Source organism: Macaca mulatta, chromosome 8 (assembly GCF_049350105.2).
Source record: "Macaca mulatta isolate MMU2019108-1 chromosome 8, T2T-MMU8v2.0, whole genome shotgun sequence".
NCBI lineage: Eukaryota > Metazoa > Chordata > Mammalia > Primates > Cercopithecidae > Macaca > Macaca mulatta.
In genome coordinates, this window is record NC_133413.1 from 43,481,840 (window position 1) to 43,500,101 (window position 18,262).

At 41.6% G+C, this 18,262-nt stretch overlaps 1 non-coding gene across 1 annotated transcript; it reads left to right on the forward strand.

The window, feature by feature from the left end:
* The first annotated feature begins 14,978 nt into the window (after window positions 1-14,978).
* On the forward strand, window positions 14,979-15,051 carry LOC114680506 (small nucleolar RNA SNORD65). The gene has a single exon (XR_003732724.1). It is a non-coding gene; the product is annotated as a small nucleolar RNA SNORD65 (small nucleolar RNA).
* The last annotated feature ends 3,211 nt before the right edge of the window (window positions 15,052-18,262 follow it).

Consider the following 18,262-nt stretch of genomic DNA (forward strand, 5'->3'; position numbering starts at 1 on the left):
TACGGACAAGAGCATAGCCTCGGCCCCATTGTAAAACTTTTTCTTTTAAATATTTCCCTTGTAATGAAGGATAATACACCCACAGATTACTGTTTTGCTGCTTTTCTAAAGGCTGTTGAAAATGTTTCACCACTGCAGACCACTGTAATTGGCGCCAATGTTTGAGAAAATTTAAAGTAAAAAGGGCTTTCAGAATTTGATGTTTTGGGGAATCTCGCCCATCTCCCCCTTTTTGTTTTAAAAGTTGTAATTTTAAGGTAGCATTGGCTCTTTCAATAATTGCTTGACCTTGACTGTTAAATGGAATACCAGTGGAATGATGAATATGGTATAAAGAGAGGAAGGCAGCCAATTTGCGAGAGCAATAAGCAGGGGCATTATCAGTTTTTAATTCAGCAGGGACTCCCGTAACTGCAAAGCAAGTAAGTAAATGAGTAATAACAGAGTCAGCCTTTTCAGAGGGTAATGGCGTAGCCCACTGGAAATGTGACCATGTATCAATAGTATGATGAACATATTTTGAACGACCAAAGGAAGGAACATAAGTTACATCCATTTGCCAAATGTGATTTTGTTGAATGCCTTGAGGATTAATACCCGGACTTTAAAAAGGTGCAATAATAGGAGCACAAGATGGGCAGGCTCTGACAATATCTTGGGCTTGACGGCATGTTATAGAAAATAGCCGTTGTAATCCTAAACTATTAGTATGATGTAGTTGGTGCTCATCCTGAGCCCGTTGGACACTGCCAATAAGTAAAGAATCAATCTGACTATTGCCAAAAGATAAAGGTCCTGGCAAAGCTGAATGAGAACGAATATGAGTGATAAAAAGGGGGGCAGTGTGGGAAGTAAGAGTTACAAATAATAAAGAAAATAATTTTTGTAAAGGAGTTTGAGGAAATAATAGTAAAGAAGTCTGAGAAATATATTTAGTTACATATACAGCATATTGGGAATCACTAACTATATTACAAGGGGTTTGTGGCCAGTCTTGTAGAACCATAAGAATGGCAAAAAGTTCTCCTTATTGTACTGATTCAAATGGATAGTGAGAAATTTTTGAATTGTCTGAAGTCCAGTATCCAGCCTTTTTCCATTGCTTGAAGCATCAGTAAAAAAGGTGGGACCTTTAACTGGAATGTAAGAGATAGGATTATATGGCAGTAAAGAATATTGTTGCAGAAAAGCAAATAATGTATTACTAGGCTAACGCTGAGAAAAAGAACCAGTATACTCAGTGCAAGCCACTTGCCAACCCTCATGAGTTTCCAACAGAGATTCAATGTATTGATTAGATAATCGGGTAATAATTTGTATAGGGTCAGCACCAAGCAACTGACAAGCTCGATGTCATCCTTTAATAATTAATCCAGCCAATTTATCAATATATGGGTGAATTTTCTTAATGGCTTTATTAGCCAAAAACAGCCACTCCAGAATATTATTATCTTAGTGTAAAACGGCTGTTGGTGAATGGGGAGTATGAAAAAGACACAACAAAAGTGGAAGATTGGGTGCAATAAAATCAAGGTGAACTTCACTAATTCTATTTTCTACAAATGACAATTCTTCTTCTGCTACAGGGGATAATTGACGAGAACTATTTAAACCTGAGTCTCCTTCCAAGGTAGCAAATAGATGTTGCAATTTTGTACGTAGGTATGCCTAAGACAGGGTGGAGCCAATTTATGTCTCCTAGCAATTTTTGAAAATCATTAAGAGTCAAAAATTGATCTCTTCAAATTTGAACTTTTTGTGGCCGAATCTGCTTTTCTGCTAAAAGGTATCCCAAATATTGAATAGGAAATTGAGTCTGTATTTTCTCAGAAGAAATATGTAAATTATATTGAGTTAATTGTTGTTGTAAGACCTGAAAAACTTGACCTTGTAGGACTTCGTCGGGAGTTGCTAATAGAATATCATCCATATAATGGTATATTAACACAGTAGGGAATTGACATCTAACAGGATTTAAGGCTCTATGAACAAACTCTTGATATGAGGTAAGACTTTGTGGGATAAGAGCTGGATTAGGAAGCCCAGGTTGTAAAGTCCCCATAGGTTGAATACAAGCATTTACAGTGCTAAGATCAGTTCATAAGTGCCATTTTCCATTTTTCTTCTTAATGACAAACACAGGGGAATTCCATGCAGAAGTACTTGGTTCAATATGCCCCTCGGCCAATTGTTCCTTAACGAAATTCTTTAAAGCCCCAAGTTTTTCTTTAGATAATGGCAACTGTTCCACCCAAACAGGAGTTGTAGTTTTCCACTTCAATTGTAAAGCTTGAGGCTTGTGGACAGTGGCTAAGAGTTTAAAGGATTGTAGCCCATTTTGAACATCATATTTTTGGCAGCTGAAGAAATATGAGGAATGCTTAAAAAGGCACCAAATTGTTGTAAAAGATCACGGCCCCAAAGGTTAATATTAATGGGAACAATATAAAAGAACACTTTTCCTTGTTGTCCTTCAGGTCCTACACAGCTCAGGGGCTTGACACTTTGGTAGACTATGGAAGCAGTACCTAGGCCGGATAGAGTAACCGATACTTGTTTCTTTTTCCAATGATTGGGCCATTGAGCCAAACATATAATAGATACATCCGCTCCTGTGTCAACTAATCCCTCAAAAAGTATCCCATTAATTTGCAATGAACATAAAGGTTTTTGATCAGAAACTAAAGTTTCCCAGAAAACAGTTTTCCCAGTACTACCGAAACCTCCTTGACGAGACACATCTCTAGATAAGAAAGGAAAAAAAGGCAATAAAAGCAATTATGCAATACGTTCCCCTGCCTCTAGGTGCATAAATTGTGAGACTTGTACCATAATAAGGATTTCATCAGTAAAATCAGGATCAATAATTCCTGGGACCACCAGTAACCCCCTCATAGCGCTGCTGCTTCGACCTAGTAAAAGTCCTACATGTCCCTTTGGCAAAGGACCACACACTCCGGTAGCCAACTTATATATTCCTCCATTAGGAGATAAAGTATAAGGTTGGACAATAGCTAGGTCAGCAGCGGCACTCTGCTTAGTGGCAGCATAAAGCTGAGAAACTGGGGTAGGGTAAGATGTCTTTAAGGAGGACTTGAGGTCATTCCTTCATGTTGTAAGCCACTGCTCACTGGGTACTGGGGTAGGCCTGCATTGTAGTTGTTGGGGCCCCAAGCCTGCGGGCCCCAGCTCCCGTTTCCTGAGAGGGGTGACAATACATTCCCACTTTTATCAGTTTTTGAACAGCATTCATTGGTCCAATGTCGACCCTTGCCACATGGTTTACACATATCAGATGGTAACCTTTTTTCTTTTAGAGCAGAAGAGCCTAATTTTTTCTGGCATTCCTTTTTGAAATGACCAGGTTTCCCACATTGATAGCATATACCTTGTTTAGAATTGCCTTTTAAAGCCTTAGAAAGTGCCCCAGCAAACAATTGAGCATTGTAAATAGCTCCTCCAACACTGCACAAGTCTGAATGTACTCATCTAAATCAGCTCCACTAGCTTTTAGAGGATGCAGCAATTTTTGGCACTCAGGATTAGCACTCTCAAAAGCCAGAGTATCCAAAATAATTTTAGCAGCAGGGCCTGAACCTACAGTCTTTAATACAGCATCTTGAAGACGGGCTACAAAATCTGGATACGGCTCAGTGGCTCCTTGTAGGATCTTTACAAAAGATAAAGAAGTTTTACCCACTATTTCAACCTTAGTCCATGCTTTTATAAACAAGGCTTTAATCTGAGTGAGAGCAATATCATCTAGGCCTGCCTGAGCATTAAGAGTGGCGTATTGTCCTGAACCCGTAAGCTGCTCTTCAGTAGGTCCTGGGGGATTTCGGGTAGCATTTTTTCTAGCTTGTACTCTTGCTTCCTCCCACCACCAACTTTTTAATTGAAGCCATTGTGAATGATCAAGGACAGCCTGTCCCAATGTTTCCCAGTCAATAGGAATCATCATATGTTCTGAAGAGAAGGAATCGAGAAGGCCAAGAACAAACAGTGACTGAGGTCCATAATTAGAAATTGCAGCTTTCATTTCTTCCAAAAATTTAAATTGTAGGGCTGTAAAAGTCACATTCTGGCCACCGTTTGGGAACTGAGCATTGGGGCCGAAAGCAGCCCGTGTTATTGGGAATAAATCTAATTCCTCGAAATCATCCTTTTCCTTTGATTCCTTCTTTTCTCCTACAGGAGGAAAAGGCACAGAGAAAACCTGACCTGACATAGGCAAAGAGGTTGGAGGTGGGGGCAAAGGGAAATCCTTTTCCCAAGTAGCAGAAGGGAAGGTAACAGGGAAGGCTCGTGGCCAAGAGATAGGAGAAATAGGAGCAGCAGTACCTTGCAATTTTAACAACTGTTGTAACATTTCTAAAATGCGCTGCAAATCAGAACTTCCTTCAGATGAAGGAGGCATTAGCTCTTTTTCCAATTCCTTGTCCTCAACAACCGGGGTGTAAAGATGTTCCTCTCTAGGATCATTCCTCTCTAAAGCTTCAGATGCCTCACCTCCTGTGGCAGTATCGCCATGCTCTGAGTCAGTTTCAAGTAACTCTAATGCCTGAGTAATGGAACTACACAAAGTCCACAAAGTCAGAGGCATTGTTCGCCCTCGCTGATGAGCTCAACACAGGACTTTAACCACTTGTAACCATTCCTTTTGATTTAACTGCACTTTGGTTTGATATTGAAACCAATAACAATGTTGTTCAACATGGGCAAACAATCACTTCAAAGTCTTTTCTTTTACTTCTACTCCTATAGACATCAACAGTCCCTGGAGTAACCGCAAATATTCAGAGGCCAGAGAGGTGGAATTCCCCATAATTTTCCCGTGGGTCCCCCTTCATTTATTTACCTGCCCAGGGTGTTCCCCATCCGGTTCCTCGCTCTCGTGGAGCCACGGACCCTGCTTGCTGCGCCAGATGTTGAGGTCTGCATGTTTGCTAAACAAAGGAATAAACACACAAGACAACACAAGACAAGACAAACATGGCAGTCGTCTTGAATGGCATGCTCCACTTTATTTTATACAGTCATTTGTGGAATGTTGCCAAGTCACAAGACACATTGTTGTTTTTCTGACCTTTCCCTGACTTTCTGGATTTTCAAGATGTTTACACATAAACAAGCCCCCAGGGTCTGCTGTTAGCAGCTGGCTCCTTTGTCCTCCCTGTTTGCAGGGAAGGAACGCCCTGCTTCATTTGCAAGAGCAGGACTTATCAGGAACGCCCTGCTTCATTTGCAAGAGCAGGACTTATCAGGAACGCCCTACTTCATTTGCAAGAGCAGGACTTATCAGGAATGCCCTGCTTCGTTTGCAAGAGCAGGACTTATCGGGAATGTCTCATTTGCGAGCACGTAGTCCTCTACAGTTTGGGGGTCAGGCTTGAGACAAAGCATCCTCAGAGGAAGTGGCATTGAAGCTGACAACCGTAAGCTGAAAATGCAGCAGCCAACTGAAGGAAGTTAGGGAAAGGAGGGCTGGTGAGGGTTTCAGACATGTGCAAAAGCCTACAATGAGGGGAATCCAGGGGCATCCAAGGAACTTCAAGTAATTTTTACCTACTGATGACCCTACAGATTGCCTACTCTTGAATTATACTACTTTTTCTTCCCATATTTTATCTATGTATTTGATATTTTTTAGAGACAAGGTCTTGCTATGTTGCCTCGGCTGCACTCATGGGCTGAGGGGATCCTCCCACCATAGCCTCTTGAGTAGCTGGGATTACAAGTGCATGCCACCACACCTGGCTTTACAGAATTTTTTAATGTGCTATTTATTGGGCTTGGCTCAATTATCCTTGTGCCTCCAGTCACAACTGGATTCTAAATGCTGTTAATCCAGAGCCAAAATGGATTCTGAGTGAAGGGTCCCTTGCTTCACAGCCAGGATTCAGTACCAGCCATCTCCCTCCAAATGGGGCTATGTTCACAAGATTTTGCTGGGATTCCTTATTCCTATTTTGTATTAAGACCTCATGTCTTTCCCAGGAGTGGAATCGTGAGTCAGCCTTCTGTGTCTTCTCCTAGCTTGTCCCCTCTTCACTGAGTTTGGCAGAAATTTCTCCAAGTTTGACACTACTGTACCTTGCCTCTTATTTTGACACTCTTTTGGTTATTTTAGTCAAGGACAGAGATGGAAGAATTTTAGAAATCTTTCCTAGAAGTTTCCATAATCAGAAATTATTTTCATTGTAAAGTACCCAGTTTCTCAGTGTCTGCTCACTGTGGTTCTTGTGCATTGCAGTGAAAGTTGCATTTCTGCCTACAGAGACCAAAATATAGCTTCATTTATAATTACAGAAAACACAAAGAACTGGAATAATAAAGAGAATAAAATTATCTGGTGGATTTATTTTGCCAGTCTCAGTAAACATTTTATGTCATCAAAACATATGACAAGATTAGAAAACCAGGCTGGGCATGGTGGCTCACGCCTGTAATTCCAGCACTTTGGGAGGCCCAGGTGCCAGATCACTTGAGGTCAGGAATTCAAGACCAGCCTGGCCAACATGGCGAAACCCCATCCCTACTAAAAATACAAAAATTAGGTGGGTGTGGTGGCAGGCGCCTGTAGTCCCAGCTACTCTCAGGAGGCTGAGGCAGGAGAATTGCTTGAACGCAGGAAGCGAGGTTTCAGTGAGTTGAGATGATGTCACTGTACCCCAGCCTGGGCAACAGAGCAAACCTCTGTCTGAAAGAAAGAAAGAAAGAAAGAAAGAAAGAAAGAAAGAAAGAAAGAAAGAAAGAAAGAAAGAAAGAAAGAAAGAGGGAGGGAGGGAGGGAGGGAGGGAGGGAGGGAGGAAGGAAGGAAGGAAGGAAGGAAGGAAGGAAGGAAGGAAGGAAGGAAGGAAGGAAGGAAGGAAGGAAGGACGGACCAAGAATTTGATATTGGAGAAGAAATTTTCATAACTTTAGAATGGAGACAGTCTCCGTGTGAGTGACCCAAGGGGAAACCTGAGGTTCTGGCGAACTTGTTCTTCCCATTTGTGGCTTTCGTGTGTCACAGACTCCACACCTCTTTCTTATCAACATTTCACTCGTCTCATGTTTCTCCATCATCGTGTAAAAGAAGCTGGACTGTGTTTGCAATCACAGATAACTTGGAAATAAAGACAAATAATCTAGGGTAAAAAAAATTAAAATCTGGCCCAATGTGTTTATAGAAGCTTATGGAAAGAAGAAAAAATAAGCTTCAAGGAAGACAAACTACTGATGGTAACCTGTCAGAAATGAGATGCACTAGGCAGAAGTTGTCAAAAGTTGAAATCAATGACAAAGATAATTACAAGATAACTTCTCTTTTTTCTCAGTTCCCTTTCTGAATGTGAAAGCTTTCCAAATCTACTTGACATTGTAAGAAATACTAAGTCCCCCTGAATATAGCGACTGTTTTTGCAATCTCTAGGAAGTTTTTTAAAAGCCAGGGAAACATACATTGTCCACATTACTGAAACATTTTTTAAAAAATATATAAGAAAGCCTGGCTTTATTTAAAGCTCAGAAAACTGGAATTTCATTGGTAACAAAAATGTTAAACATTTTAAGTCTGATTGAATCTAAAATTGGTGACTTAGTTTTGAAATCCATATAGCAAATCTGTGGTAAGTCTGAGTGACACAACTTATACATGAAATATTTTTATATTTTAAACTAACAATGTTACTGCAGAAATAAAGAGGGCATTTTTTGAGGATTTACTTGTATTTTAGTCTTCTCAAATTTTTCATTTTCCTTCTGTAGCCTCTATTTTTTCTGAACATTGTGCCTCCTTGGACATCACAGTAAGAAGTGGTGGGACTGGAGGTGGAGCCCCTGGCATCCTGACCCCTAGTCCAATAGCCCTTCTCCCTATGGGGTCTTTCAGCTTCAATTCAAAAAATTTTTTCAATTTTATGGAAGAGTTTATTCGTGTGTGTGTGTGTGTGTGTGTGTGTGTGTGAATAAGGTGATTGCTTAACTTGGTAATGCGACTGTTGTTCACATTGCAGCACCCTGGCCTTTGACTTCAGAGCTTGTGTGTCCTGAGAACTTCCTTCCTGAGGACTTTTGGTATTTCACCAAAACCCTAAGCCAGCTGCTGTGGAAATGTAGACAGCAATTTCCCTAAACCATTTCAGCGTCTTGCTGGATCACAGCCACCTGTCTAGACAAGAGATGAAAGAGACTTACCCTGGAAAATTGATAGCCTGCTACCTGCTGAGCAAGAGAAGGAAGAGTCTTCACCCCAGTCAAAATGATTCTAGGATCGGGAAGGGTGGAACTCAAGGATGTTTAAGAAAAAATATATTGACTTAGGAGAAATCATCTGTGAATTGGGACTTAACCTAGCAAGGTCATCTTGAGCTGGTTCTCATACACTACTGTGCTGACTCCTTAAGGCTTGAAGGTGATGTCAATGGCAGATGGGACAGAGGTGCTGGGACAGCCTTGGCAGAACCTTGAGGAAGGAGTCAGAGGCTGGCAGAGGTGGGTGTATCAGAATGGATGTCTTACGTGATGCCAAAGAACAAGTCACGTGATGTGTTTTTCAAGAAGACCCAGAGGATACCCTCTCTGTAAGAACTCTTTTAATTTAATAACATTTCTTCAGTTAAGAAAAGACCAGTGGTAAAAACCCTTTTGTAGATCTGGGTCTACAGTAGATAATGCCCCATGGTACTGGAGTCTCTGGCATAAACCGAGAAGATAGAATTCTTGAATGACAGAGGCCAGATGGCAGGCATATGGTCAGCAAGGCAGGAGTGGCCACCAGAAACCTGACACACAAGAATCCATGGCTATAACAAATAAGCCAGGGTATCCTGGGCAAGAAATATGAGTAGCCAGCTGGGCTGTCACTTAACTTGTATGACCAGAAAAAGCATCAGGAGCTAACACTAGTGCCACAGTGTAAAATTTTAATCTCACACCAATTTTCTTTCCTTTTCTTTTTCTTTTTCTTTTTTGTTTGTCTGTTTTGTTTTTTAGAGATAGGGTCTTGCTCTGTCACCCAGGTTGGAGTGCAGCTGCTCCATAATGCCTCTGCAGCCTTGAATTCCTGGGCTCAAGTGATCCTCTCACCTTAGCCTCCTGAGTAGCTGGGACTACAGGTGCATGCCACCATGACCAGCTAATTCAATTTTTTTTTTTGTAGAGATACAGGGTCTCACTTTGTTGCCCAGGCTAGCAGGCTAGTCTTGAACTCCTGGGCTCAAACAATCTTCCTACCTCAGCCTCCCAAATTGCCGGATGACAGGCATGAGCCATGGACCTGCCCCACACCATTTTTCATCCTGAAGCCAGTTAACTAACACAGAAATTCTGAGTCAAGGAAGTACCCTGCCATGGCACCACAAGCATATGTGATACATATTTCCTCAACTTTCCCCCCGAAAAACCTGTAGCCACTTATCAGAGTCTCTGGGTATTGAGGAAAGGGGAATAACAAATATTTAAAGGTCTACCAAATACAGATCAGAGCCAATGCTGATAGCAAGGACATAAAATGTCATGTATGGCCTCCCACTTAGAATGGGGGCTTATGCAGGCCAGGTGGGAAACAGAGCCCCAGCCCAGGCCTATCTCACAGGGAACTCATGGTTATTTCCTTAGCCTCTTGAGTGCAAACATGCAAAGGGTATATTCAAAGTCTGCAAAACCTTTTCATTGCTTTCTTGTTCAGTGAAGAAGCAGCCATTTTTGTAAGAAGAGCCAAGTAGAAGCTCCTGAAACTGTTCCCACTCCCAACAAGAGTATTAATCAGAGGGAGGCAAATCATCATGTTAGAAGGAATTGCAGACATTGGCATCATCATCAAAGACAAAGATTTCAGAAAAGTGGTTGTCATCATATCCCTGTTTAATTATTTATATGACCCCTAAATAAATCAGATTAATTATGGCAGATACATTGCTATAAACCTAACCAAGTAGTAGACTCAATTAAAACTGTTGGTGTGCCATCTTTACCAGAACAGATTAATACAGCCTCTGACACTTGAGTTAGCAAATACAATCTTTTAAACCCTAGCAGCAAGAAAGAGAAAAAGCAATTTGCTTTTACGTAGGAATGACAGCAATATACTCACACATCATTCCCAAAAGCATCTGAAACTCTGCTTTCTGTCATAGTAATGTTGCAAGACAAGACTAAATGAGCCTAAATATAAGGCAACGTTTTGTCCCAAAACATCCCTCAGAAAAAAAGAAGTTACCTTACATTCAACTCTTTACAAAGTCCCTCATTGTGGAGTTCTCTCTCAATTACTTTATTTTGAATAACAAAGTACTGCTTAGGGAAGGCTCATGAGTCAGAAGGGACGCAGTTAGTGCTGGCGTGGGATTCTATTAAGAGGTCACTTGATACAATCAGTTTAAAATGAAGCAAAACAAATGTAGCAGCCATTTAGTAATTATAATTACATTATAATATATAATATGATAATTAGATAAATATATATATTTGATCTGTCTTTCTTCATCAGAATTTTAAGTTCTAAAAAGACAGAAACTTTGTTCACAGAAGGATTCTCATGGGCCTTTGATTTCTTTACCAACAAAATCTGACCAAGACATTCTCTAAATCCCCTCTCAATGACAACTCAAAGCAATTTCCTCCTCTTCATTTGCTGAGCCACAATGAAGCCTGATTTTAATTTTCATATTGGATCATATGGGTTCTTTGCTTTTTTGTTTTTGTTTTTGTTTTTGAGATGGAGTCTCCCTCTGTCACCCAGGCCAGAGTGCAGGGGCGTGATCTCGCTCATGGTAACCTCCACCTCCCAGGTTCAAGCAATTCTCCTGCCTCAGCCTCCCAAGTAGCTGGGACTACAAGCACGTGCCACCATGCCCGGCTAATTTTTGAATTTTTAATAGAGACATGATTTCTTCATGTTGGCCAGGCTGGTCTCAAACTCCTGACCTCAGGTGATCTGTCTGCCTTGGCCTCCCAATGTGCTGGGATTACTGGCATGAGCCTCCACGCCCAACCATATGGGATTTTCAGCTGCGTTTCTATTATGCTGCACATATGTCTTTCATGTTTCCCATGCACATTTCACGTGGAGTTACAGGACCTTTTATTCTTTTTTTTTTTTTTTTTGAAACAGAGTTTCGCTCTTGTTGCCCAGCCTGGAGCGCAATGGAGCGATCTTGGCTCACCACAACCTCCACCTCCTGGGTTCAACCGATTCTCCTGCCTCAGTCTCTCGAGTAGCTGAGATTATAGGCATGCACTGCCACGCCCGGCTAATTTTGTATTTTTTAGAAGACACAAGGTTTCTCCATGTTGGTCAGGCTGGTCTGGAACTCCTGACCTCACGTGATCTGCCCACCTCGGCCTCACATCTGCTGGGATTACAGATGTGAGCCACCCCACCTGGCCAGGACCTTTGAATATAGGTACATGCTTTGAAACATATTGTGCAAATGCCAGAGTCTTCCTAGAACCATGGGACCTGGTGGAACTCAAAGCCAAACCAAATCCCAACCGAGGACACTCCACACAATCTCCCCCTGGAGGCCCAATTAAGAATTTGATGTTTTGACATCAACAAGAGTAAAAATAATGTGTGACATAGGGTAGGTATCGAGCAACTTTCCTGTAAAGGGCCAGGTAGTAAATATTTTAGGATTTTGGGGCCATACAATTTCTGTCACAACTGTGTAATCCTACCATCATAGCACAAAGTCAACCATAGATAACACATAAATGAATGAGTGTGACTGTGTTCAATAAGACTTTACAGACACTGAAATTTGGATTTCATATAATTTTTATATATCACAAAATATTATTTTGATATTTTTCCAACTACTTAAAAATGAAAAAAAAAAATTGGCCCACCAGTCATATAAAGATAGGTAGCAAACCAAATTTCCTCTCGGGCCATAGCTTGCTGACCCTCATATAGAAAAATGAACACTAGATTTAGAGAAGTCCCAGGCTGGAGAACTGCTACTTTTGCTTGTACAATGTGAGACACTGGGTGAGTCAAATTAGTTCAAATGAATTCTTAGGGCCTTGATTTACTAATCAATAAAATTGAAGCATTGGATTAGGTTAATCTTAAAAGCCCCTTCAGCCCTAAAAACTCTCTAGGGGCTTCTGTTTCCAGTGGCCTCTGCATATGGCAGATGGGTTGAGCTTTTAAAAAAATTCCTTTCAATACAAAATACATTAAAATTCTGGGTGAAATAAAATGTCGTTCAAAAAACCCTCACTGAGGCTGGGAATGGTGGCTCATGCCTGTAAATCCCAGCACTTTGGGAGGCCGAGGTGGGTGGATCACAAGGCCAGAAGCTCAAGACCAGCCTGGCCAACATGGTAAAACCCTGTCTCTACTAAAAATACAAAACTTAGCTGGGTGTTGTGGTGGGCACCTGTAATCCCAGCTACTCGGGAGGCTGAGGCAGGAGAATCGCTTGAACCTGGGGGACAGAGGTTGCAGTGAGCTGAGATTGTGCCACTGCACTCCAGCCTAGGCGACAGAGCAAGACTCGAAAAAATAAACCTTTACTGAGCTGGCGAGAGCATAAAGAAATTCCTCAGAGGCCAAAAATGACCTCAAAAGCACAAATTCAAAGAGTCCTCAAAAAAGCCCTTAGTCTCACAGTTTGCCTGGGAACGCCTGCACAGCTCTAACACCCTGGAAGTTCTTCCTCAAACTGATAAAGAGAATCCACAACAATCCAGCTGGGCGCAGTGGCTCACATCTGTAATCCCAGCACTTTGGGAGGCCAAGGCGGGTAGATCATTTGAGGTCAGAAATGCGAGACTAGCCTGGCCAACATTGTGAAACCCCGTCTCTACTAAAAGGACAAAATACTTAGCCGGGCGTGGTGGCAGGAGCTCATAATCCTAGCTGCTTGGGAGGGTGAGGCACGAGAATCGCTTGACCCTGGGAGGTGGAGGTTGCAGTGAGCTGAGACTGCGCCACTAGCACTCCAGCCTGGGCAACAAAAATGAAACTCCATCTCAAAAAAAAAAAAAAAAGACAAACAACCCAACTTAAAATACGGGCAAAAGATTTGAACAGATTTCCTAACTCTGTATGAATGGCAATAAACACATGAGAAAGTGCTCAATATCAGGGAAAAGCAAGTTTAAACCAAATGAGATACCACTCCATGCTAAAATTCAGTAGCCAAAATTTAAAATGCTGACGACACTAAATGTTGGGGACAATGTGGAAAACTGGAACTCTTGCACTGTTCGTGGGAAAATAAAATGGTGAAACCCCTTGATACGGTTTGGCTCTGTGTCCCCACTCAACTCTCATCGCAAATTGTAATCCCCACATGTCAAGGGAGGGACCTGGTGGAAAGTGATTGGATCATGGGGGCAGTGTCCCCCATGCTGTTCTCGCGATAGTGAGTTCTCACGAGATCTGATGGGGGTTTTCTCTCTCCTGCTACCGAGTAAGATGTGCCTTGCTTCTCCTTCACATTTCACCATGATTGTAAGTTTCCTGAAGCCTCTCCAGCCATGCAGAAACTGAGTCAATTAAACCTCTTTTCTTTATAAATTACCCAGTCTCAAGTAGTTTTTTTTTTCTTTTTTTCTTTTTTTCTTTTTTTAATTTTTTTTTGAGACAGAGTCTCACTCTGTCACCCAGGCTGGAGTGCAACAGCACTATCTCCGTTCACTGTAACCTCCACCTCCCGGGTTCAAGCGATTGTCCTGCCTCAGCCCCCCAGGTAGCTTGGATTACAGGCGCCCACCACCACACCCAGCTAATTTTTGTATTTTTAGTAGAGACGGGGTCTCCCCACGTTGGCCAGGCTTGTCTTGAACTCCTGACCTCAGATGATCTGCCCTTCTCGGCCTCCCAAAGTGCTGGGATTACAAGCGTAAGCTACCACGCCTGGCCTTCAGGTAGTTCTTGATAGCAGTGTGAGAATGAACTAATACACCCCTTCAAAAAAATGTAAAACATACACCTATGCTGTGACTCAACAATGAGAAATAAAAACATGCTTATGCAAACACTTATATAAGAATACTTAGAGCAGCTTTGTTCTTTATTTATTTATTTTATTTATTTATTTATTTTTTGTTGTTGTTGAGACGGAGTCTTGCTCTGTCGCCCAGGCTGGAGTGCTGTGGCTGGATCTCAGCTCACTGCAAGCTCCACCTCCCGGGTTCACGCCATTTTCCTGCCTCAGCCTCCCAAATAGCTGGGACTACAGGCGCCCGCCACCTCGCCCGGCTAGTTTTTTGTATTTTTTTAGTAGAGACAGGGTTTCACTGTGTTCGCCAGGATGGTCTCGATCTCCTGACCTCGTGATCCGCCGGTCTCGGCCTCCCGAAGTGCTGGGATTACAGGCTTGAGCCACCGCGCCCGGCCTGTTCTTAATAGTCAAATCCCGAGTATTAATAGAAGGCTGGAATAAACAAACTGTGGTTTATAAAATTACCCTTCATTAAAAAAGAATGAGCTACTGATACATGAAGCAGCATGAATGCCTCTCAAAACTCTTATGCTAACTGAAAGGAACCTCGCACACAAGCGTGCATGCTGTGCAACTCCACCTATGGGAAATTCTACAACAGGCAAATCTAATCTGCAATGGAAAAAATCAAAATAGTCGTTATGTCTGAAAAGGTAAAGTTAAGAGTTGACTTGGGACAGCCAGCTGCAGTGGTGTGCACCAGAGTCCCAGCTACTTGGGAGGCTGAGGCGGGAGGATTGCGTGAGCCCAGGAGTTTGAGGCTGCAGTGTGCTATGGTCACACCACTACATTTCGGCTTGGGCAATAGAGCAAGACCCTGTCTCTGAAAAACAAACAAACAAATAATTGACTAGGGAGAGCATAAAGAAAATTTCTGAAGTGATGGTGATGTTTTACCATTTGGTATGGGTTTGCATCACATAAAATAATGCATTTTTCAAAATGTACACAAGATTTGAACATTTCATTGTAGCTAAAGTTTACATTAAATGAAATATATATATACACATATACATATATACGTGTGTGTGTGTGTGTGTGTGATGAAATCACCCCAAATAGCTGGAATTACCAGCAGATTGTATAGTGGTGAACCTACAATTTTATGAAGAAAAAGAAATATACTTAAAAATAAATATTGAACTCAATAATATGCATGTTTACATATGTGCTGATGTCTTATCTTACTTTGAAATGAATGGATAATGGAAAAATGCATATTGAAACACATGTAGCAGACTGCTTATGGTGAAATTTTGGCAGTAGGTCTGTGAGTTTTCATTGTAAAATTCTTTTAACTTTTCTGCATACTTACAATTTTTCATAAGATACTGAGAAAAACCTTGAAAACGAAAATACAAGAAAATGGGACTTTGAGGCAATATAAATTTTCTTAAGACAAAAATGCACAGAAGATACATTTTACCACATTGACACAAAGAAACACTGGTCAGCAAAAGACATCATGAAGAAAGGGAAGAGTGAAAATAACAAGCACCTGTAATTCCAGCACCTTGGGAGGCTGAGGCAGGCAGATCACCTGTGGTCAGGAGTTCAAGACCAGCCTGGCCAACATGGCAAAACACTGTCTCTACTAAAAGTACAAAAATTAGCCAGGCGTGGTGATGCACACCTGTAATCCCAGCTCTCAGGAGGCTGAAGCAGGAGAATCGCTGAAACCCAGGAGGCGGAGGTTGAAGTGAGCTAACATCGCACCACTGCACTCCAGCCTGGGCGACAGAGCAAGACCCTGTCTCTAAATAAATAAATAAATAAATAAATAAATAAATAAATAAATCTGAATGATCCACATGGGTCCAATGATACCATCACGTGTCCTTGTAAGAGGGAGTCAAGGGAAACAGAACTACTGAAGAGAAGAAGGCGCTGTGATGATGCCAGCAGGTACTGGATGATCACTGTCAAGGAATCCAGGCAGCATTAACAGCCAAAGGGAACCTACGGTCCTCTCAGAGCATCCAAAAGGGTCATTCCTGCCAACACCTTGCCTTTCACACAGGAAAACTGCTGTCCCGACTTCTGACTTCCAGAAGCTTAAGAGAATACATTTGCATTGCTTTCACCCACTAAGTTTGTGGTAATTTGTCACAGCAGCAATAGGAATCTGACACAGGGAAGAAGTGGCTCTGAAAGGTTCTGCGTTGCTGCCAGGGGTATATATTGGTTTAACCATTTTAGAAAATAGTTTGTAATTATCTGAATAAACTGAAGATGTGTGTACCCTATACTCAGCCATCCCATGCTAAGACAGATACCCCAAAGAAATTATTGCATGTATGCACCAGGAAACAGGCAAAACAATGTTCATAGCATCATTACCACAACAGCAAACAAAGAAACTACCTCAATTTCATAAGCAGGCAAATTTATATATAAACTGTGGTGAAATCCTATAACGGAATATTTTACAGCACGGAAAATTAGTGAAATACAGCATTAGTACTGATGACTCTCAAAAACATAACTATAAGAGGAAAAGCAGGTTTGGGAAAAATGCATACTTAATTAAAATACATTTTTATATATACATATATATTATCAAAACAGGCAAAATTTTAAAATATATTACTTAGAGATATATAGAGAGAAAGTATAACAAAAGAAATAATAAGGGCGGAGCACTGTGGCTCATACCTGTAATCCCAGCACTTTGGGAGGCCGAGGCGGGCAGATCACTTAAGGCCAGGAGTTCAAGACCAGCCTGGCCAACATGGTGAAACCCTGTCTCTACTAAAAACACAAAAGTTAGCTGGGTGTGGTGTTGCACACCCATAATCCCTATTTGGGAGGCTGAGGCAGGAGAAGCACTTGAACCCAGGAGGCAGAGGCTGCAGTGAGCCGAGATTGCACCACTGTACTACAGCCTGGATGACAGAGTGAGACTCCATCTCAAAAAAAAAAAAAGAAGAAGAAACAGTAATTATAAAATTTAAAAGTAGTAGCCCTCTGAGGAGGGAAAAACAAAGAAGTGACAATCATGTCCTATTTTCCACACTCAGGTGCTCTTTTTCTCTTTTTATCCCTTAACTTGCCAACTCCATTAAAAAATAAGAAGAAGAAGAAGAAGAACTCTTCAAAATTCATCTCCTTTCTTTCCCAACTCCTCTTGAAACATGGTAAGATAATTTAGTGCATTCTTAAGATTCTGTTTCTTGGCCGGGCACGGTGGCTCAAGCCTGTAATCCCAGTACTTTGGGAGGCCGAGACGGGCAGATCACGAGGTCAGGAGATCGAGACCATCCTGGCTAACACGGTGAAACCCCGTCTCTACTAAAAAATAAAAAAATAAAAAAAAAATACAAAAAACTAGCCGGGCGAGGTGGCGGGCGCCTGTAGTCCCAGCTACTCCGGAGGCTGAGGCAGGAGAATGGCGTGAACCCAGGAGGCGGAGCTTGCAGTGAGCAGAGATCCGGCCACTGCACTCCAGCCTGGGCGACAGAGCGAGACTCCGTCTCAAAAAAAAAAAAAAAAAAAAAAAAAGATTCTGTTTCTTTTCTTCTTACATTACACAATTCCAGAAAATTTATTTATCCTATTCACTTGTTTCAAATATATATTTTTTTCCCACTTTTCTCCCCCTTAAGATTTTTCTGTTTCTTTATTGTTTTGTCTAGATCTTTTCTCAATATTTTCTTCAGACAAAATAAGGGATTATATACTCCATGAATTCTTGTCCATACACAAACATCTTATTCCCTGTAGGTGAATCATGTCTCCACTAGGTGTAGAATTCTTGCTTGGAAGTCCTTTATTTCAATGGTCTACACAAGTTCTTCTCCTGTCTTCTTTTGTTTTTTGTTTCTTTGTTTTGTTTTGTTTTTGTTTTATTCTGTTTTGTTTTTGGAGACAGAGTCTCGCTCTGTCACCCAGGCTGGAGTGCAATCTTGGCTCATGGCAACCTCCACCTCCCAGTTCAAGTGATTCTCCTGCCTCAGAATCCCGAGTAGCTGGGATTTCAGAAGCCCGCCTGTCTAATTTTTGTATTTTTGGTAGAGACAGGGTTTCGCCATGTTGGTAAGGCTGGTCTTGAACTCCCAAACCTCAAGTGATCCACCCACCTCGGCCTCTCTACTAAAAATACAAAAAAAAATTAGCCAGATTTGGTGGCATACACCTGTAATTGCGTCTACTTGGGCCACAGAGGCATGAGAATCGCTTGAACCTGGGAGAAGGAGATCACGGTGACCCGAGATCGCGTCACTGCACTCCAGCCTGGGTGACAGAGTGACTCTATCTCAAAAAAATAAAAATTGGTCAAAGGATATGAATAGGCAATATGGAAAAAAGCAAGTCCAAATGAC